The sequence below is a fragment of the Lolium perenne genome, chromosome 3 (assembly GCF_019359855.2).
Source record: "Lolium perenne isolate Kyuss_39 chromosome 3, Kyuss_2.0, whole genome shotgun sequence".
NCBI classification, from domain to species: Eukaryota; Viridiplantae; Streptophyta; class Magnoliopsida; order Poales; family Poaceae; genus Lolium; species Lolium perenne.
The window spans coordinates 266,933,626-266,957,823 of NC_067246.2; the positions used below are offsets into that span (position 1 = coordinate 266,933,626).

At 45.4% G+C, this 24,198-nt stretch overlaps 1 long non-coding RNA gene across 1 annotated transcript; it reads left to right on the forward strand.

Moving 5' to 3' along the window:
* The first annotated feature begins 11,897 nt into the window (after positions 1-11,897).
* On the forward strand, positions 11,898-23,079 carry LOC127338635 (uncharacterized). Its single transcript, XR_007874439.1, has 2 exons — positions 11,898-12,123; positions 22,657-23,079. It is a non-coding gene; the product is annotated as an uncharacterized lncRNA (long non-coding RNA).
* The last annotated feature ends 1,119 nt before the right edge of the window (positions 23,080-24,198 follow it).

The following is a 24,198-nucleotide window of genomic DNA, read 5'->3' on the forward strand; positions in this document are numbered from 1 at the left end:
AACAACACAAGATTCTTTCAATGACACATTATGCACTCTCGGCCATTTGAAAAAGTCATGCTAAAATAATAAATACTAACATATGAAAAAAATAACATCCAACATGACATGCCAAAGTCTAGACAAGCTTCCATTTGCATCACTATAGTCATGAAATATTTTACTCGTATCCAACACCAATCAACTTATTTGAAATAACTCTCAGAGATGAAATACAGTATGGACAATAGAGATAATCATACATAAATAAACAATACTAACGAGCTCTGAAAAAAATTCAAGTGAAAGAAAAAGAGCTAAACGCGGTACCGGAAAACTAGAACACTCGCAGAACAATAACAGCGAAAACTAGAGCGTTATATGCAATTAAAACGGAGCGGATCTTTATCCAAAATAAATGTGCCAGGATCCAAAATATTCTACAACAAACAAAACAAAAACAAAAATATGCTCCAAGAACAACAGATAGCGTATAAAGCAATAAAAAATATAGCGTATAGAGATATGACATGTTGCTTTGTTGATGAAGAGGGGATGCCCGGATGCCTTGGGCATCCCCAAGCTTGGATGCTTGTACCTCTTGAATATGTCTTTGGGGTGCAGGGGCATCCCCAAGCTTGAACGTTTGTTCATTCTTCATCTCATCACATCATTCTTCTCTCCCTACACTTTAAAACTTCCTTCATACAAAAACTTCGCACAATTCTTCATTAGCAGCATTAGTACAATCAAAATAAACTAATCCACTTATATTCAGTACTAACATATATTAAACATCTATTAAAGCATAAGCTACTGTAGCAACCTTTTAAAAAAGCTCTTTGATCAAAAGAAATCAAAAGAAAGAGATTTAAGAGGCAAATAAAAATAGTGCAGAAATCTATCAAAACAGAACAACATGTAAAGATCGATTGTTTTGAAAATCCTCTGTTGCTTATCTCAAAAATTGGTCAACTAACGAAAGTTATATAATAACATGGGGCATATGCATAAAACATGACAACTCAAAATTCCGCTCTGGCTATTTTTACGAATATTTATGGTAACAACACAGAATCTGTTTTCAGGACAACAACTTCCCCAAACATTACTTTCTTCCTATTAGAGGCTATTCTTGGCACAAAAACGAAATAAAAATGATAAGGAGAGGTCATTACAGTAGCAATAACTTCCGAGATTCAACAAAAAGAAAAAAATCTGTAAATAAAACATGGATTGTCTCCCATAAACGTTTTTCTTTAACACCTTTCAGCTAGGCGCAGTAAAAGTGCGAGCATCAAGTATTATCAAGTGAAAAAACATCAAGATCAATCACTTCCTCTAAAACACAACTTGTCAAAATAGGCACTTTAGATACCCCTGGAGATGATTCAACATGTAAGCCACTCTTAGTTGTACCAAAAGTTTTATCAATTTTAAACATATTATGGGGTTTTGGCTTAGGTGCCTTGGGAACATACATGAATTTTTGCTCTTTTCCCACTAAAGCTTTCTCCTTCTTAAACCCAAGGGAGGAAAAGGTTGAACTTAAAGTTTCCATAGTCTCCTCTAGTTTACCAATCCTAAGGTTTATACTATCATGGATATTCCTAGCCTCTAAAATAGTGATTTTTTTATTGATACTTTTTATTGATTCATTAATTTGGCTAGCATTATCAAGGTAATTTGGAAAACTTTTCTCTAAGGAGTTTACTCTTTCTATAACATCCTCCAAAGTGTTCTCAGTTTTAACAATATTAGTAGGTGGGATTCCTACCAAACTTTCAATTAAATTGCAGGCTTCCATAGTGGGAGCACCTAGAAAATTACCCCTCGTGAGAGTATCCAAAACATATCTATTCCAGCTAGATAAACCAACATAAAAATTTCTAAGGAGGACCAGAATAATTTTTTGTACATCTATGATGAGAATTACTTATTCTATACCAAGTATCTTTCAAACTTTCTCCCCCTTGTTGCTTAAAAGAACGAACATCAACTTCAGATAATACTCATTTTAGCAAAAATAAAATTAAGCAACAGAAATAACAGCTATAATAGAAACTAAGTTTTGTGTGTTATATATATAAAGACAACTATAAAAGTAAACTAATTTTTGTGTTTTTGTTATAATAAAGAAAACGAAACAAAATAAAGTAAACTAAGCAAACTATAACAAAGTAAAGAGATTGGAGATGAGAGACTCCCCTTACAGAAATCCTCTTTCTCCTGGGCAACGGCGCCAGAAAACAAGCTTGATGGCGTGTACTCGGCGTATGCGGACACGCTGTTGGGGAACCCCAAGAGGAAGGTGTGATGAGCATAGCAGCAAGTTTTCCCTCATTACGAAACCAAGGTTTAATCGGCCAGTAGGAGAAATGTGTGATTTCTGAAGGTGTTGCTGGCTGACTAGTGGCAGGGCGCACTACCGGTGTCAGCAACAACGTGGAACCTGCACACAACACAACCAAAGTACTTTGCCCCAACTTACAGTGAGGATGTCAATCTCACCGGTTTGCTGAACAAAAAGGATTAGACGTATCGAATGGAAAGAGATGTTTGCAGAAAGTAAAGAGAATATGATTGAAGTTGAATTTATTAGTAAAGGAAATAGGACCGGGGTCCACAGTTCAATAGAGGTGTCTCTCCATAAAGAAATAGCATGTTGGGTAATCAAATTAAAGCTGGGTAATTGACAAAATATCGACAATACATGACAAGATGATTACCATGATATTTGGTATTGGGCATTACAACATAATACATAGACCGTAATCCAATTGCGTCTATGACTAATAATCCACCTTCAGGTTAGTCCGCACCCCTTTCAGTATAAAGTTGCAACCAACAGACTGTCGCATTAAGCAATGTGTGTAATGTAAACAATAGAGTTACCCTTGGATAAAACATTGTTGTTTTCTCCCTAGTAGCAACAACACATCTACAATCTTAGAAGTTATAAAATCACTCTCCCAGGAAACTAGAGGCATGAACCTACTATCGAGCATAAATACCCTCTCTTGGAGTCACAAGTGTCCACTTGGCCAGAGTTTCTACTAGAATTGGTGAATGTACTAGGACATCGCCTAGAGGGGGTGAATAGGCGGTGTATAAAAACTTCTACTTGAGAGCTAAACTAGGCGGAATAAAACTTACTTAGTGTTTACTAGTTTAGCTCAAAGCCTATCAACTAGGGGTTTGTCTAAGTGCACCAACAACCTATGCTAGCATGATGAGCAACAAGGTGATAACAAGATTGGTATAGCACATCAAGCATGATAGATATCACAATGTAAAGCGCATAGGTAAAGGAGCTCGGGTTGAGAAGTAACCGGTGCACGAGGAGACGACGATGTATCCTGAAGTTCACACCCAAGGGTGCTACGTCTCCGTTGGAGCAGTGTGGAGGCACGAGGCACTCCAATGAGCCACTAGGGCCACCGTATTCTCCTCGAGCCTTTCCTCCAAGGAGGAAAACCTCGATCCACTAAGGGACCCCTGAGGGTGGTCACCGAACCCGTACAAGCTTGGGCAAACTCCCAAGTATCAAGCTTGAAGCAACTCCACAAGACGGAGGCTCTCAAGTACAAGGCCACAAGAGGCTACAACACGCCACACCGGCAACAAAGCCACCAAAGACACCAACGCTCCACAAACGGCTCCAAAACCACAAAGGCTAACACACTCCACAAAGGCAAGAACGCCACAAAGGCTACCACGCCACAAAGACGACAAGGCCACAAAGGCAAGAACACCACTAAGGCAACAAGGCCACTAAGGCAACAACACCACTAAGGTCAACATGCACTCTACGAGACCGAAACCCCGGAGAGAACCCAAACCGATGCACCTAAGGAAATGGCAAAGAACACCACTAAGATGCCCAAAATCTTCTCTCCCAAATTCCAACAAAGCTACAAAAGCTATTGGGGGAATAAGGGGGTAAGAACAAATATGGAGGAGGAACACCAAATTACTCCAAGATCTAGATCTAGCAAGATCCCCTCACTTGGAGAGGGATTCAATTGGTGAAGCTCTAGATCTAGATCTCCTCTCTCCTTTCCCCCAAAAATATGCAATAAATAGTGGAGGGATCAAGAGGAGGATCAAACAACTCAAGGTCAACAATGGAGGAGAGAGAATAGAGGGGAAGAAGTGGTTGGGTCGGAGGTGGAAGAGAGGTATAAATAGGGGCCCAAAAATATGACTGTTGGGGGCTGGAAAACGGTCAAATTCGCGCAAAACCGGTACTACCTCTTGTTGAAGCGGTACTACCGTTTGCGCCAAAAATGTGCAGAAATCAATCAAAAATTAGGCCCAAGCCGGTAGTACCGCTCTGCAGAGCGGTACTACCGCTTGTGCAGATCGGAAAAAAATGAGAGAGAACGGATCCCCAGCCGCCCAGGGAAAAAACGCTTCGGCCCGTCCCGTCGCTCCCCGCGGGCGACGGGCGGGCGATTCCCCCAAACCCTAGCCCCAGCCCCTTCTCCCCGCTCCTCCCGCCGCCGCCGCCGGCGTCAGCCGCCGGGCAAAGCCCAGGCGGTGCCGGCGGCGGCGGGCTCTTGGATCTTGTTCGTGCGGAGGTGGCGCGGGGCCTCTCCCTCGGGCGGTGGAGATCCTCTACGAGGAAGCGACGGAACCTTGCGCGGTGGGCCAGCGCGCCGCGGCGAGGCGTTTCCTCGAGGTCGAGGCGGCGGAGCTCGGCGGCGTGGTCGCCTCCTCGCGGGCGACGACTGCGTCTTGTCGGCTTCTACAGGTCGCTCCGGCGGTCACGGGCAGGGGCCCGTCGTTTCGCGTGTGCGCCTCGGGGCGGCAGAGGGCGCCCTTCGCGTCCGCTGTTGGCATGCTACGGCGGCCTTCTTCGTCTCCGGCAGGTGGCCAAGCTCCTCGTCGGCGCCTCTGTTTACGATGAGCTCGGCCCTGGCCATGGGATGGCGGCGACGGGCCTAGATCTGGGTTGGTGGGCCTAGGTTTGGGCCGTTTTCGGGTGTTCTCGGTAGGGGCCAGGACACCACGGGTCTCTCGCGGGTTTGCTCCGGCTCGGGAGAGCTTGGGACCTGCGGCTGGTAGGATGGTGCGGCTACGGCATGGTGACGGCTCGCCGTCGTCGATGTTCTGATTCCCTCCAGCTACATCGACAACCGCGGGGGCGGTTCGTCTCGGTTCTACCCATCTGGGTTGGTTTTGCGGGGTGCGGCCTACAGAGACGCCAGCAGGTCTGATGGTGTGTCCGCGAAAGCAACGCAACGCTTAGGCCACTGCCGGCGACGACGACGTCTACGGATGCCGTTTACCTTCTTGGAGGCGTGGCCACGACACACATCCTGCTGCTGGTTGCCTCCCTTGGGCACTGTCTGCTGCCCTGTTGACTCGCGAGTTCTCCGAGTTCCTCCTCGGATTTCCTTCTCGTCGATGCACTGCGTCTTGATGCGACCGGCTTCACATAGACGGTGTGCTCCAGGTTTGCGCGACCACTCTCGGGCCTAGGGTGGCTGTTGGAGTTGAGGTCGGCGCAGGGGGACACTGGTGGTTTTCATTAGCTGTGGGATGTCCTGATGTCAGTTGCAAAGACAGAGGTTTTCCGTGGGGTGGGTGTTTGTAGCCCATGCGAAAGCATTGCACGGCCCCTCTGTGCCGACAGCGACGACGCTTGTGAGCGCCGTTTCCCTTCCTGGAGGCGCTGTCGTGAAGGTTGCCCCCCTTTGAACTCTGGAGTCTCACCTGCTCTCTTGCGCAGTTAGCTAGCTCCCTTGGCGCCGGTGGTCTTCTGCTTGGCGGCCCAGTGTGCTTCTTCAGTTTGGTGCAGTTCCTCGGAGCGGCAGCTCGGTGCGCGAAGTTTCCAGCCGAGCTGCCGGTGTTTAGCTGAGGCCTTGGACTCCTTTGTTTCTATCTTTGTTTAGGCTCTAGCTCAGCACATGTGCTTGTAACGCTAGCTGGCAACCCCAGTTTTTCGCTTTCTTTTCCTGTTGTGGTTGTTCTTGATGTAATTCTGGCCGTGATGGCTTTGTTAATTCAAAGTCGGGCTCGTCGAGCCTTCAGTTTAAAAAAAAATGAGAGAGAGAAAGCAGGGCAGAGGGGCAGGTGCGGTGCATGTAGCAAGCAGCAGCGTATGCAGAGGCGAGTGGGGCCAGCGCGGGGCCAGCACACGCGTGCGCGCGCGTGTGAACGCGGGATGGCGCGGGGATCTGGAGCGAGCGGATCGCTCTCCCAATCGAGCGGGGGCGGTCAACGCGGGCGGGCGCACGTGCGTGGCGAGGGCGAGTGGGAGGTGGGCTGCAGCGGCGCGGTGGTGGGACTGGCGGCTGGGCGTGGCGGCGGCCCATGCGGGTGAAGCTAGTGGAGGCTGTGAAGAAAGAGAAAAAAGAAAAAAAAGAGATGGGCCGGTACTACCGGGCCCGGTACCGGCCTGGTACCATAATGGTTACGGTACTACCGGCCTGGTACCGGCCCGGTACCGCTCCGGGTCTAGTAAGGCTGGTAGGCAGCTGCGGTGCTTGGGCCGGAAGCCCAAGCGGTACTACCGCCCACTTTTTCTTTTTTTTTTTTCTGCAAAACTGAAAACGCGATAACTCGGGCTAGGAAAATCGGAATGACATGAAACCAATTTTGCCGGAAAGAGGACGACGAGAGCTATCTACTCACAAGGTGAAATCATGCAAAAGAGTGGATGATGATTTTCTCATGGTCATAGAGGTGTAACATCTCAATATGGTGTATCGGGAAAATCATCACCCTTGCACATGCAACGTGCGATGCATCATGGATAAGAACCAAGAACAACCGACAAACACGATGCAATGCATGCAAGGTTTGAGCTCTCTCCGATGATGCGACCCACTATCCTATCGAGCACAAACCTTAACCTTGCGTGTTCCTCTCGAGTCGGCAAGCTCCGTCTTCATCCTCTTCAACCTTGTACATGTCACCACTGTCTTCCTCCAACATACACGCCACCGTCTTCATCCATCTTCTACGCACGCCACCATCTTCACCTCTTCCGTCTTCGTCTCTCTTCATCTTCTACACCGTCTTCATCGTACTCGATCTTCTCCATCTTGCAACCTTGAAACCGACACATGGCTATGGACCTAAGATAGATTCTCAATGCAACTGTTAGTCCATAGGGATTGTCATCAATTACCAAAACCACACATGGGGTAATGGACATGTTCTTTCAACTGGAGAGCATGCAAGATCAAAAATAAAATATGACATGAATATATAATCAATCTTAACATAGTATTCATTATTCATCGGATCCTAGCAAACCAAACATAGAGGGTTACATAAAAATGATCTTGATCATGTAGGGTAGCTCACAAGATCGATACATGAAGCAAAAAAGTGGAGAAGACAACCATCTAGCTACTGCTATGGACCCATAGTCCAGGGATGAACTACTCACGCATCACTTCGGAGGCAGGCATGGCGATGTAGATGCCTCCGGCGATGATTTCCCCCTCCAGTAGGGTACCGACAAGATCTTCAGAACCCACGAGATGCGTTCGGCGATGGCGGCCGCGATGGAACTTTTTGTGGATGGAGGCTCGCGTATCCAGGATTTTCCCGAGAAGATGTATAAATAGGCGGAGGATTGAGGTCGGTGGGGCGCCTGGTGGGCCCAGACCTACCCTAGGCACGGGCTAGGTCCAGGCCGCGCCTAGGGGTGGTCTGGCCGACCTGCCGCGCCTCTTCGTCCCCCCTCTGGACTTCGTCTTTGTTTCGGTAAAATATTGACTTCGGCTTTTGTTTCATCCAATTTCGAGAATATTTCATGTACAACTTTTCTGAAATACAAAAACAGCAAAAAACAGGGAAATGGCACTGTAGCATCTTGTTAATAGGTTAGTGCCGAAAGTCATGTAAAAGTGCAACGAAATGTAAACAAAACACATATGAATTGGTGTAAAACAAGCATGGAGCATCAAAAAATATAGATACGTTTGAGACGTATCAGTGGCTTAGAACCACCATCGTTGCCTACGCGCTAAACTTAGACGAGGCATCCATGACGGCGGCGTAGAGGGAAGGGTGGACGTCGGGAGGGGAAACATTGGTGATGGCATGCACCACCGCTTTGACAGCTTCTGTGATGAAGGTCATGTGGCCAACATCCTCCTCAGCGAAGCCAGACCTCTTCCTCTTCTTGTCGGCGCCAGCTGCAGCTCCATGACGAGGAGCAGCGCTGGCACCAATACCAGGAGAGGAAGGCAGGTAGTCGTCTTCAAGCACAACCGTATCAGATTCCTGAGTGTCAGGATCATCTACAACAAGTATGCCAAGTGGCTCATTAGATCCCATGGCGTGCTTGTCGGTGGCTAGGCCGAAGGCAAAGATCTGCTGCATCTAGGAGTAGTTGTTAATTGGCTTGTTGAGGAACTTGTTGTCCTTTGGGTGAGCCTAATACAAGGGAAAATTAGCTGGTTTAGAAAACATGTTATAGTTGTGCAAGCGATGTAGTGTACAATTGAATTAGCGTGCAAGTGAGAGGCCAAAACGGAGACATGGCCTATGTATTGGTTGTTGTCAAGGAGGAGGATGTGCATTTCCTCATCCCATCCGGTGCCGCTCAGGTCCCTGAGCTTGCTGATATAGATCCGCATGGACCTCCACTTACGCAGGTGGTTGTACACCTGCATTGATGACACCTCCTGCTGGTAGTACTCAAAGATCTTCTTGGTAACGCCATTGAGATGCACCTCCTTAAACCCCTTCTCTGTCGTCATGCCACTATTGATGATGGAGCACATCCGGTTCAGAACGAAGGTGGAGAGGTAAGCTAGCCATTTCATTGTGAACTTGCCCAACTTAAACCCCCCCCCCCCACCTGTGGTGTGTGCTTTAGAATCCTTGGTCGCCTTGTGCTTGGAGTTCAAAGTTTCATCTGCTATGTGTTATTCGTTGACAAGCAGCAAACACAAGGGTGGCGTCGGCCTCACTTCCGCGTCTTGCAGGTAAGTTAGTGCTAGCTGGGTCTCAGGAACTAAGAACATGTTGTCCTGGGTATCAATTAGTGCATGCTCAAGCTCATCTTAGGTGTACACCTAGGTAGTGATCATGTACAAAGGTGGCATCAATCAGTCGAGGTACAATGTTAATACAGTCCAGAGTTGCAAGCATAAAAGTAAATGTAGATCAGAACGTTGTAAGTTGTCAACATTACAACTATATCTAACACGAATGGTTACTAACATGATAAGCAGGAAGTGTAATTCGTCTATATCTATATAGCAAGTAGCGAAACAACATACGGACGAGCAACCTTTAAGCACAAATGATCGGCTAGAAATCGCACCGGCAGAGACCATAATATGCATGTAGCACGCAAGATTGAGTAAAGATGACTATGCACTGCCTACAATCTCGCTCAAATCTATAATATCTAAATTGGAGCAACCCACTAAAGGTAATTCTCTTAACATGCAAGCATGCCACATCAATTTTTCAGTTTCTAATGAGTTGAATGACATGTCACCTTCTTTCCACGCCAGTCTGTTCCAATAAGATGGCCTTCGGTGGAAGCCTCTCCTTCCTAGCTACTCCTCACACGGCTGCAGTTTTCGTTCCAACTCCTTCTCAATTGGTAACGGAAGGCACTCACTTTTTCGGAGCAATATTTCAGCTGTAAACACCCATTAACGAGACTCCCATTAACGTGAGTCCGTTCCACCTTTAAACCTTCTCAATCTAAGACGTCTTCTCCCCTTCCGTCGCCTCAACAGGTGCATATATACCGATAGCCTCCTGTGCGAGAATCATCACTACCTATGTGCTTCCAGTGCCGCGACTTACCAGCAAGATGCCTCATATTACTCCTCCGGTCCTCGCTCTTTCTCTTTGTTGGCATGTCCGAGCTCGATCTGGCCCTGGCCATCTTTGCAGTGCAGGAACTCGCGCTTGGAGCTGCACCAAACCTGCGTTAATTAGTGACATTCCTGTGATCTGGTTGAGATGGGATGGTGTGGAGCAGGCTACGTGGTGGATTTTCCCTTGCATACCAGGCACACTAACACAAAATCCCTGCCCTCATCTTCGAGGTTGATGCTCTCCAAACATCTGGCACTGAGCCAACTGCTCGACATATAATGCCCCTAACGGAGAACTGCCCTATAGATTGCTGGCCTCCCGCTTATGGGATGTGATATTGGTAAGAAAATTTTGTATTTGTCTCCTTTTGGTCCATGGGAGAGTATCATCAGTTTCTGGAGAACGGAACGGAAGGAGACAACACCAAGTACATACAACATTTGCGAAAATTGGTCCAATTATGTTACGAATTATGCTACTTTCCTATAACCATGCAACGAGGAAAGATGGTCATGGCACATGTAGTTCGGTTGGATTTCTATCATTTGTGGTAGGCCTCTAATCTTCTACCAGTTACAAATGGAGAAGAAGTCTTTAAAATATTTTGCTGTTATTAGTAATCTTTCCCTTCTCTTATTATTTCCATCATTCTTTTTCATATTATATTGACTGTATCCGATGATTTCATTTTCATGCCTCTTCTTCTATGTAATTCTATGTAATGGATGGTGAGTTGTGATGGTAGATTATTCTCATTCCATGTGTGCTTGGTATATATGGTGCAAAGAACCGTTATTCGAAAAACGGTTGATTCAACGATTAATCGGTTGATTTATCACTATTTTGTGGGTCATCCTAGCTCACTAACTCATTTATAGGATGATTTTCTCATTAACCGCCAGCCGCCCGAGTTGACACCGATAAGCCCTTTTCTCAACATTAAAAAAACATACATTAAGTTTCATTATAGAGCACAACGAAAGAAATGAGCTCATGAATCCATTAGTTGATCATAGGTTTATAACCATCATGTTGAAAGATTTAACACGAATCATCCTTTGTCAGAAAAAACATTCTCTTCAATGTTCCGCAACAACGTGCGGGATATCATCTAGTTTACTAAATCGACCACTCACATCAACGACATTCTCACAGATTGTACTGATCTAGGGTTACGAGACTCACCGCCATCGGAGAAGAACCGGTTGCCAATGTTGGAGAAGATGAAGAAGCCCGCTTGCCACCGCCGTCCAGCTCCTAGACAGGTTTTCACAGTCTCTTACCTTGCTATCGATGAATCTCCGTGTCGGCTCGCAGAGCTCGAATGGGGGGAAATAGGGACGAGATTTTTGGCGAGCCAATTCGGCGGTAGGTGATGAAATTTCTCCCGTCGGCTTTTCGTGGCTCCGCGCGTGCTCGCGCCATCTCCCATCTTGCACGCGCGGGCCGCAACTTTTCCACTTTTCGGCCGCCTGGAAGTTGGCTCCCGGAAAAAGGAGGAATCGAGCATTCATCCACGTGCAGCAAAAAATGGTGCTTTGAAGAACATGCGGGCCAAGGTTTTGAAACGGGCCGGCCTACCAAACGTGCGGACACTACTAGGAAAAGGCTTATAGCCGCACTTCTTACCGCCGGCGAGTACGGTTTAAACATGCCGGTGGTAAGACCTTCCAGGGTCGCCTCACGTTACCGCCGGCGAGCTTGAACCGAAGATGCCAGGGGTACCTGCATTATCGCTGGCGAAACGGGGTAGCAAGCGCCAAGGATATGTTGGGCCGAGAGCAGCCGAATGGACCTCGCGTTACCGCCGGCGAGTACGCTTGGGGATGCCAGGGATAGGCCATTTACCGCTGGCGAAACGGGCCAGAAAGTGCCAGGAATATGTTGCACCGAGAGCAGCCGAATGGGTCTTCCGTTACCGCCAGCGAATTTGGTTGAGGGTGCCGGAGATAAGCCCCGCTACCACCGGCGAATTTGGGCCGTGCGCCGGTGGTATTTCACGCATCACAACCAAGCCACCAAAACCTCACCCACATATCCTCAAAAAATAAAAAAAAACTCACCCACACACGCACATCACAACCCAGCCCGTGACCTCCTCCCTCTCAAGCGCCGCCGGCCTCCTCCCTTGCTGCCCAGCCCGCAGCCGAGAAGTCCTAGGCGGAGGAGGAGGACCCCTTCGCTGCCAACTACGGCGACGTCCCCGTCGAGGAGATCCAGTCCAAGGCCTCGCGGCTAAAACCCTAGCCCCGTCGCCGCCGTCCGTCCGTCCGTACTCCTCACCGCAGCCAGCCAGGTTCAGATCTCGAGGACTTCCGGCCACGATGGAAGACTGGGGTGAGCGCCTCCCTCCTCCTCCTTCTCCCCCCCTTTCCGCCGCCTCCCGATCTGCGCGACTTTCGCCTCGCCGGAACCTGCTCCACGATTTGTTCCCGGCGCCGACAGATCATGCCCCGCCGAGCGCGTGTCGCTGCGTGACCCTGCTAGCATGGTCCGCCGAATCTCGGGCGCCGGTTAATTCTGCAAGCACGACTAGTTCGTCTTTGATTGGTAGAACAACTGCCTTCAGTACGCGAGATCGTGTCACGACCCTTGGGAATTCGAGCGCGGTTAGGAAATTGGGGATACGGTTGTTGGGATTCTGGGTTTTAGATTTCTCTAGTATTTATCTGTATACATCTGGTAGCTCTGCTGAATATACTTAGTAGTCTCAGATTGCGTCTTGTTTTCTGTACCCATGGCATAGCATAGTACGTACTCACTTACTCCTTCACATCTTTCTGTTTCAGTACCCCGATGTAACGATTTCATGCTTCCTTCTAGTATATCTAGCGCTGCTTTTGTATGTGGATTATATAGACAATTCGTAGAGCCCTGGTGTTTTCTGTTGTTGTTGTAGATGCTAGACAGTTGCAGTTGCTTATGCTTCTATGCTTGCTTTGAAGAAGCATTGATATGATTATGTTATTCTGATGTCATTTGTGGTTCTTAACCGGGCTTCAGAATGTAGCCAGTGTTGTTTGGAACTTGTTAGTAATGTGGATGTTGTGAGTCTGCGCGAAGGGAACCCACTGAATGCCTATTTAAACATGTATATCTTGAGGTGTTAAATATATATAAGATGATGCTTGCATATTGTTATTAAAGATTTTTATAGTACATCGTCAACATTTGGTCAGGTGAAAATGCTGCATAGTAGACCGGTGATAGATATTTGAGAAATACATTTATGCAATTTTTTTAACTGTAAAAGCAACCTTTGTTGGTCCTATAACAGTTACATCACTGGCAATTTGTTTGTGCAATATAGCAAATTAGCAATAATTATTGTGTACCTTGCCTGTGCAATGATGTATATAGAACATGATTTGGAGTTTGATTGCAAGGTGTTTGTGAAAATACTTGTAGGAAGAACGTCGTGCGCACCATCGCTATGGACAGTACCGAGGGGCTCGTCCACGGCCAGAAGGTCCTCAATACCTTGACCACTTGTCGTAGAAAATATTTATGGTCATTTTGTTTGCTCGATGGTACTATCAATGGTTTAAATAGCAATATGTGTACATCCACTTTCCACCAGCGCTCACAATATTCAAATGTTCATTCTTTCTGTTATAGTCATTTTCATTTTCTCGGCAATATGGGCGCAAGTATTACTGCATCACAACACATAGCTGTTTGTTTCACTATATCACACCTAAGATAAGTAGGGATTCAAATGCAGTAATTTTGTTTGCACACTTAAACCATTTCCCACTTGAATTAGCTTAAAGTTTCATTAAACACTCCAAAGTAGGTATAATCTTCGCCGTCGTCTCCTGCCCTGCCGCAAACTAACACTAACTGAATTACACAGACTAGGTCCAAGTGTTATGCAATTTTCTGTAGGATAACGTTGCATAGAAAACAAAAAATTTCCTACCGCGAACACGCAATCCAAGCCAAGATGCAATCTAGAAGACGGTAGCAACGAGGGGTTTATCGAGTCTCACCCTTGAAGAGATTCCAAAGCCTACAAGAGGAGGCTCTTGTTGCTGCGGTAGACGTTCACTTGCCGCTTGCAAAAGCGCGTAGAAGATCTTGATCACGATCGGTTCCGGCGCCACGAACGGGCAGCACCTCCGTACTCGGTCACACGTTCGGTTGTTGATGAAGACGACGTCCACCTCCCGTTCCAGCGGGCAGCGGAAGTAGTAGCTCCTCTTGAATCCGACAGCACGACGGCGTGGTGTCGGTGGCGGTGGAGAACTCCGGCGGAGCTTCGCTAAAGCTACGCGGGAGATATGGAGGAGAGGGGGGCGGCTAGGGTTTGGGAGGGGGTGGCCGGCCTCAAGGGGGTGCGGCCAACTTGTGGCTTTGGTGTGTACGGCCCCCTCCCCTGTGCCCCTCATTATATAGGTGGAACCCCAAGTGTTGCTATCCAAGTCTTCGAATAAGACCCGAACCAAAAACCTTCCATATGGAGGGGAAACCTAGCCAAGCTAGGACTCCCACTAGAGGTGGGAGTTCCACCTCCCATATGGGGGGGTGGCCGGCCCCCTAAGGGGGAGTCCACTTGGGACTCCTTCCCCACTAGGGTTGGCCGGCCATGGAGGTGGAGTCCCATGTGGACTCCACCTTCCTTGGTGGTTTTTTCCGGACTTTTCTAGAACCTTCTAGAACCTTCCATAGAACCTTCCGCGACATTTTAATTCACATAAAATGACATCCTATATATGAATCTTATTCTCCGGACCATTCCGGAACTCCTCGTGATGTCCGGGATCTCATCCAGGACTCCGAACAAATATTCGAACTCCATTCCATATTCAAGTACTACCATTTCAACATCCAACTTTAAGTGTGTCACCCTACGGTTCGTGAACTATGCGGACATGGTTGAGTACTCACTCCGACCAATAACCAATAGCGGGATCTGGAGATCCATAATGGCTCCCACATATTCAACGATGACTTTAGTGATAGAATGAACCATTCACATACAATACCAATTCCCTTTGTCACGCGATATTTTACTTGTCCGAGGTTTGATCTTCGGTATCACTCTATACCTTGTTCAACCTCGTCTCCTGACAAGTACTCTTTACTCGTACCGTGGTATGTGGTCTCTTATGAACTCATTCATATGCTTGCAAGACATTAGACGACATTCCACCGAGAGGGCCCAGAGTATATCTATCCGTCATCGGGATGGACAAATCCCACTGTTGATCCATATGCCTCAACTCATACTTTCCAGATACTTAATCCCACCTTTATAGCCACCCATTTACGCAGTGGTGTTTGGTGTAATCAAAGTACCTTTCCGGTATAAGTGATTTACATGATCTCATGGTCATAAGGACTAGGTAACTATGTATCGAAAGCTTATAGCAAATAACTTAATGACGAGATCTTATGCTACGCTTAATTGGGTGTGTCCATTACATCATTCATATAATGATATAACCTTGTTATTAATAACATCCAATGTTCATGATTATGAAACTAATCATCCATTAATCAACAAGCTAGTTTAAGAGGCATACTAGGGACTTCTTGTTGTCTACATATCACACATGTACTAATGTTTCGGTTAATACAATTATAGCATGATATATAAATATTTATGATAAACATAAAGATATAAATAATAACCATTTTATTATTGCCTCTAGGGCATATCTCCTTCAGTCTCCCACTTGCACTAGAGTCAATAATCTAGATTACATTGTACTATACCTAACACCCATGGCATTCTGGTGTTGGTCATGCTTTGCCCTAGGGAGAGCTTTAGTCAACGGATCTGCTACATTCAGATCAGTGTGTACTTTGCAAATCTTTACTTCTCCATCTTCGATGTACTCGCGAATCGAGGGGTAACGCAGCTTGATATGCTTCAGCCTCTTGTGTGACCTTGGCTCTTGTGCATTGGCGATGGCACCCATGTTATCACAAAGAAATGATTAATGGGTCCAATGCACTAGGAACCACACCGAGCTCTACAATGAACCTCTTCATCCATACCGCTTCGATGAAGCCTCAGAAGCCGCTATGTACTACGATTCTCGTTGAAGACTTCGCCACCGTGCACCGTTTCGAGCTTGCCCACCATCGCAGCACCATTCAATATAAACACGTACCCAGATTGTGACTTATAGTCATCAGGTTCAGGGTTTCAACTTGCGTCGGTGTCACCACTTACCACGAGCTCTTGGTCACCTCCATCACAAAGAAACATATCCTTAGTTCTTTTCAAGTACTTCAGGATATTCTTGACCGCGGGCCAGTGTTCCATTCCTGGATTACTTTGATATCTGCTAGTCAAACTAACAGCATGTGCTATATCCGGTCTAGTACATAGCATGGCATACATGATAGATCCCATCGCCGAGGCATAGGGGATTTTACTCATCCTTTCTCTTTCTTCTGTCGTAGCCGGTCCTTGAGTCTTACTCAAGACTTTGCCTGGTAACATAGGTAAGAACCCTTTCTTACTTTCGTCCATTCTAAACTTCTTTAGAATCTTGTCCAGATATGTACTCTGTGATAGCCCTATTAGGCGTCTTGATCTATCTCTATAAATCTTGATGCCTAATATATACGATGCTTCACCAAGGTCTTTCATTGAAAAACTATTATTCAAATAACCTTTAACATCGCTTAATAGTTCTATATCATTCCCGATCAATAATATGTCATCTACATATAATATCAGGAATGCTACAGAGCTCCCACTCACTTTCTTGTAAATACAGGCCTCTCCATGACACTGTATAAACCCGAAGTCTTTGATCACCTTATCAAAGCGTCGGTTCCAACTTCTTGATGCTTGCTTCAGTCCATAGATTGAACGCTGAAGTTTGCATACTTTGTCAGCATTTTTAGGATCGACAAAACCTTTGGGTTGTACCATATACAACTCTTCCTCAATGTCTCCATTAAGGAACGCCGTTTTGACATCCATCAGCCAAATCTCATAATCGAAAAATGCAGCTATTGCTAACAAAATCCTCACAGATTTTAGCTTCGCTACAGGTGAGAAAGTCTCATCGTAGTCAACTCCTTGAATTTGTCGGAAACCCTTTGCGACAAGTCGAGCTTTATAGACAGTAATATTACCATCTGCATCTGTTTTTCTCTTGAAGATCCATTTATTCTCGACAGCCTTTCGGCTATCAGGTAAGTCTACCAAAGTCCATACTTTGTTATCATACATGGATCCCATTTCGGATTTCATGGCTTCTTGCCATTTGTTGGAATCTGGGCTCATCATCGCTTCTTCATACGTTGCAGGGTCCTCATCATTGTTATCCACAATCATGACATTTAGACAAGGATCATACCAATCAGGAGTGGTACGTTCCCTTGTCGATCTGCGAGGTTCAGTAGTTTCCTCGTTCGAAGTTTCATGATCATTATCATTAGCTTCCTCTGTTGTCGGTGTAGGCGGTACAGGTACAACTTCCAGATCGCGCTACTCTGATCAATGAGTATAGATTCATCAATCTCATCGAGTTCTACTTTTCTTCCAGTCACTTCTTTAGTGAGAAATTCTTTCTCAAGAAAGGTTCCGTTCTTAGCAACAAAGATTTTGCCTTCGGATTTGTGATAGAAAGTATACCCTATAGTTTCCTTAGGGTATCCTATGAAGACGCATTTCTCCGCTTTGGGTTCTAGCTTGTCCGGTTGTAACTTCTTTACATAGGCTTCGCAACCCCAAACTTTCAGGAACGACAGCTTAGGTTTCTTATTAAACCATAATTCATACGGTGTCGTTTCTACGGATTTTGATGGTGCTCTATTTAAAGTGAATGCGGCTGTCTCTAATGCATAACTCCAAAAATGATAACGGCAAATCAGTAAGAGACATCATAGAACGAACCATATCTAAGAGAGTTCGATTACGACGTTCGGACACACCGTTTCGTTGAGGTGTTCCCGGCGGTGTCAATTGTGAAAGTATTCCGCATTTGTTTAAATGCATGCCAAACTCATAACTCAGATATTCACCTCCACGATCAGATCGTAGAAATTTGATCTTTTTGTTACGTTGATTTTCTACTTCACTTTGGAATTCCTTAAACTTCTCGAAAGTTTCGGATTTATGTTTCATGAAATAGATATATCCATATCTACTCAGATCATCTGTGAAGGTTAGAACATAACGATAACCACCGCGCGATGCTACGCTCATTGGTCCACACACATCGGTATGTATGATTTCCAATAAGTCAGTAGCTCGCTCCATCATACCAGAAAATGGAGTCTTTGTCATTTTTCCCATTAGACATGCTTCGCATCTATCAAGTGACTCAAAGTCAAGTGATTCAAGTAATCCATCAGTATGGAGTTTCTTCATGCGTTTCACTCCAATATGATCAAGACGACAGTGCCACATATAAGTAGAATTATCATTCAATTTAATTCGCTTAGCATCAATGTTATGTATATGCGTATCACTACTATCGAGATCTAACAGAAATAAGCCATTCTTTTGTGGTGCTCGACCATAAAAGATATTATTCATAAAAATAGAACAACCATTATTCTCTGACTTGAATGAATAACCGTCTTGCATTAAACAAGATCCAGATATAATGTTCATGCTCAACGCGGGTACAAAATAACAATTATTTAGGCTTAAAACTAATCCCGAAGGTAGATGTAGAGGAAGTGTGCCGACAGCGATCACATCGACTTTGGATCCATTTCCAACGTGCATCGTCACTTCATCTTTCAGTAGTCTTCGTTTATTCTTTAGTTCCTGTTTCGAGTTACAGATATGAGCAACCGAACCAGTATCAAATACCCAGGTACTAGAACGAGAACCAGTGAGATAAACATCTATAACATGTATATCAGATATACCTTCTTTCTTCTTCTTGACAAGGCCGCTCTTCAGATCAGCCAGATACTTGGAGCAATTACGCTTCCAGTTGTCCCTTCTCCTTGCAAGAATAGCACTCAGCATCAGGCTTAGGGCCGTTCTTAGGTTTCATAGGAGGCGTGGCAGCTTTCTTGCCACCCTTCTTGAATTTTCCCTTAGACTTGCCCTGTTTCTTGAAACTGGTGGTCTTGTTGACCATCAACACTTGGTGCTCTTTCTTGATCTCAATCTCAGCAGCTTTTAGCATGCCAAAGAGTTCAGGTAACTCCTTGTTCATGTTCTGCATATTGTAGTTCATCACAAAGTTCTTGTAACTTGGTGGCAGTGATTGAAGGACACGATTAATCCCCAGTCTGTTAGGAATCACTAGTCCCAAGTCACTGAGTTTCTTCGCATGCCCGGTCATGGCGAGCATGTGCTCACTAACGGAGCTGCCTTCTTCCATCATGCAGCTGAAGAATTGTTTCGATGCTTCATAGCATTCCACGGCCGCATGAGTCTCAAAAATAGCTTTCAGCTCTTTCATCAACTCATGAGGATCGTGGTGCTCAAAACGTTTTTGAAGATCGGATTCCAGACTGCACAGGATGGCACACTGAACTTGAGAGTACCGAATTTTTCGAGTCTCGTAAACAGCTTTTACTTCCTCGGTTTCAGTTTCTGCAGGAGGGTCACCTAGCGGTGCATCAAGCACATATTGCAGATTTCCGCCAGAGAGGAAGATCCTCACATGACGGAACCAGTCGGTGAAGTTGCTACCGTTGCTCTTAAGTTTCTCTTTCTCTAGGAACTGATTAAAATTGATTGGGGACGCCATCTCTACAACATATATTTGCAAAAGTTTAGACTAAGTTTATGACAAATTGAGTTCAAAGTTTAATTCAACATAATTAAAAATCTAGGTGAACCCCCACTCAAAACAATATCCCTCGCATTGTCTTAGTGATCACACGAACCAAATCCACCGCACCTATGTCCGATCATCACGAGACAAGGTGTGATTTCAATGGCGAACACTCAAAGTGTTCATCATATCAACCATATGATTCATGCTCTACCTTTCGGTATCACGTGTTCCGAGACCATGTCTGTACATGCTAGGCTCGTCAAGGCCACCTTAGTATCCGCATGTGCAAAACTGTCTTGCACCCGTTGTATGCACTTGTTTATTTTATCACATCCGATCATCACGAGATGCTTCGAAACGACAAGTCTTGGCAACGGTGCTACTAAGGATGAACACTTTATTATCTTGAGATTTTAGTGAGGGATCATCTTATAATGCTACCGTCGCGATCTAAGCAAAATAAGATGCATAAAAGGATTAACATCACATGCAGTTCATATGTGATATGATATGGCCCTTTTGTCTTTGCGCCTTTGATCTTCATCTCCAAAGCACGGACATGATCTCCATCATCTTCGGGCATGATCTCCATCATCGTCGGCGTAGCGTCAAGGTCAATGGCGCCGTCTTCATGATTGTCCTCCATGTAGCAACTATTACAACTACTTTGAAATACTACTCAACATGAAATTTAAAGACAACCATAAGGCTCCTGCCGGTTGCCACAATACAATAATGATCATCTCATACATATTCATCATCACATTATGGCCATATCACATCACCAAACCCTGCAAAAACAAGTTAGACGTCTCTAATTTGGTTTGCATATTTTACGTGGTTTAGGGTTTTCGAGAGAGATCTAATCTACCTACGAACATGAACCACAACGTTGATACTAATGTTTTCAATAGAAGAGTAAATTGAATCTTCACTATAGTAGGAGAGACAGACACTCGCAAAGCCTCTTATGCAATACAAGTTGCATGTCGAACGAGGAACAAGTCTCATGAACGCGGTCATGTAAAGTTAGTCCGAGCCGCTTCATCCCACTATGCCACAAAGATGCAAAGTACTCAAACTAAAGATAACAAGAGCATCAACGCCCACAAAACCATTGTGTTCTACTCGTGCAACCATCTATGCATAGGCACGGCTCTGATACCACTGTAGGATAACGTTGCATAGAAAACAAAAAATTTCCTACCGCGAACACGCAATCCAAGCTAAGATGCAATCTAGAAGACGGTAGCAACGAGGGGTTTATCGAGTCTCACCCTTGAAGAGATTCCAAAGCCTACAAGAGGAGGCTCTTGTTGCTGCGGTAGACGTTCACTTGCCGCTTGCAAAAGCGCGTAGAAGATCTTGATCACGATCGGTTCCGGCGCCACGAACGGGCAGCACCTCCGTACTCGGTCACACGTTCGGTTGTTGATGAAGACGACGTCCACCTCCCATTCCAGCGGGAAGCGGAAGTAGTAGCTCCTCTTGAATCCGACAGCACGACGGCGTGGTGTCGGTGGCGGTGGAGAACTCCGGCGGAGCTTCGCTAAAGCTACGCGGGAGATATGGAGGAGAGGGGGGCGGCTAGGGTTTGGGAGGGGGTGGCCGGCCTCAAGGGGGTGCGGCCAACTTGTGGCTTTGGTGTGTACGGCCCCCTCCCCTATGCCCCTCATTATATAGGTGGAACCCCAAGTGTTGGTATCCAAGTCTTCGAATAAGACCCGAACCAAAAACCTTCCATATGGAGGGGAAACCTAGCCAAGCTAGGACTCCCACTAGAGGTGGGAGTTCCACCTCCCATATGGGGGGTGGCCGGCCCCCTAAGGGGGAGTCCACTTGGGACTCCTTCCCCACTAGGGATGGCCGGCCATGGAGGTGGAGTCCCATGTGGACTCCACCTTCCTTGGTGGTTTCTTCCGGACTTTTCTAGAACCTTCTAGAACCTTCCATAGAACCTTCCGCGACATTTTAATTCACATAAAATGACATCCTATATATGAATCTTATTCTCCGGACCATTCCGGAACTCCTCGTGATGTCCGGGATCTCATCCGGGACTCCGAACAAATATTCGAACTCCATTCCATATTCAAGTACTACCATTTCAACATCCAACTTTAAGTGTGTCACCCTACGGTTCGTGAACTATGCGGACATGGTTGAGTACTCACTCCGACCAATAACCAATAGCGGGATCTGGAGATCAATAATGGCTCCCACATATTCAACGATGACTTTAGTGATCGAATGAACCATTCACATACAATACCAATTCCCTTTGTCACGCGATATTTTACTTGTCCGAGGTTTGATCTTCGGTATCACTCTATACCTTGTTCAACCTCGTCTCCTGACAAGTACTCTTTACTCGTACCGTGGTATGTGGTCTCTTATGAACTCATTCATATGCTTGCAAGACATTAGACGACATTCCACCGAGAGGGCCCAGAGTATATCTATCCGTCATCGGGATGGACAAATCCCACTGTTGATCCATATGCCTCAACTCATACTTTCCGATACTTAATCCCACCTTTATAGCCACCCATTTACGCAGTGGTGTTTGGTGTAATCAAAGTACCTTTCCGGTATAAGTGATTTACATGATCTCATGGTCATAAGGACTAGGTAACTATGTATCGAAAGCTTATAGCAAATAACTTAATGACGAGATCTTATGCTACGCTTAATTGGGTGTGTCCATTACATCATTCATATAATGATATAACCTTGTTATTAATAACATCCAATGTTCACGATTATGAAACTAATCATCCATTAATCAACAAGCTAGTTTAAGAGGCATACTAGGGACTTCTTGTTGTCTACATATCACACATGTACTAATGTTTCGGTTAATACAATTATAGCATGATATATAAATATTTATCATAAACATAAAGATATAAATAATAACCATTTTATTATTGCCTCTAGGGCATATCTCCTTCATTTTCAACATGCAACTGATATGCTATTTTCTGTCAATGCTCCACATTTTTCAGTCAACTGGTATGCAACTGATATTGCATCAGGAATATTTCTGTGATGGAGTACTCCGTTCCTTTCCTAGTGATGGAGTACTATTTAGTAGTAATAACTTGTGATGGTTTCTTACACAATAAAATGATGTCTTTGTGTGTATTTGCAGCTGCAAAGAGGTGCTATAATTCGAGATGATGTGCAAAGAGGTTATGCCCTTTAACAACAAAGGACAGCTGAAGGAAGCTTTCAATATCAGGTACCTGTGGTGCGATGCATGCGGCTCTGATTGGTAGGAGTACTTGGATCAATATTTGGAGTATACTTGGAGTAATCTGGAGCAGTAATATGTAATATGTATCTTGTTTCAATATATTTTTGAATATTTGGAGCAAGAGTACAGAAAGAGTATAGTTCCTGTGCAGTAATCTGTATCTTGTTTCAGTATTTGGAGACTGATGATGTACTAGTCCTTGCACTAGTACAACAGATGTGTTGATGTGCTCTTGCTTGCAGTGCTTGCACTACTGAATGAACTGTTGTTCCATGGTCACAGGGATCAAATGAAGAGTGAATTTGTTTTTATTCTGAAGGTTTTGTGATTTCACGCCAGTTTTTTTCTAAATCCTAAAATACATACCGCTGGCGCATAGGGCTGTTTGCCGGCGGTAACTTAATACCCCCGGCGGTTCGGAAAGTGCCGGCGGTAAATAATACCCCCGGCGAGTTGGCTAAGGTGCTGGCGGTAATTTGGGTTACCCCCGGCGTCTTCCAATGTGCCGGCGGTAAGGGCTTACCACCGGCGAGGTGATCGCCGGCGAATACGAAAGCGCCGGCGGTAAGCATTTTCAGTGCGCCGGTGGTAAGCCTTTTCCTAGTAGTGGGATTTTGGCACACTGCATGCGAGAACAATCAATACTGCATGCGAGAACAATCAATCACGCTCTAGGGGTGGCGACGCTGGGGTACCGGTGCTCGCCCTCCACCAAATCAATGTCAAGGGCTAGCTGTGGGCCCCAAGGGTGTGCTAGAGAGTGGAGTGGATAGCAGTGGAGTCGCCTTTGGAGCGGAGAATTTCTTTTGCCGGTGATGGGATCGATGGGCATAGCTACGAAGGCTCTATTCCATGACGGAGGACGAGTGCGTCTTGGAAGGAGGGGCAATAGGTCAACGGTGACAAAGGAGGCTTAGCGAAACAGGGGAGGTCCCCGACGATGTAGGGCGCGGAAGCCGGCTCGGGTGTAGTAAAAAAGTGTTTCCATCTGGTGAACATTTCATTTTTACTGACATGGGAGGTAAACAATATGTATGGGTTATTGCCTAGGGTGTTTGGTTCCCAGCCACATTTTGTCAAGTCAAAGGTCGGTAATTTTGCATGTGTTTGATTTTTGCCATGCTTTAGAGTAGCCACACTTTATCATCCATATGGCCCACATGCCATTGAGTGTTTCTTTTTCCTACGTTATAAAGAAAAACAATTTTTAGGTAAGGGGGAAAGTCATTTTTGGCTCCTAAGCACAAGTGCTCTCTGTATATTAAAAAAATATCGAAAAAATATATTTACAGGTTAAAAGACATGAAAAATATGCTAAAAATAGATTATGATATATCCACAAACGTGTAAACAAAATGTTTTATATTCTGAGATACATAAAAATGACAAAGAATGAATTTTTGGATTTTTTTTTGAGAAACACAGTACAAACGCAGA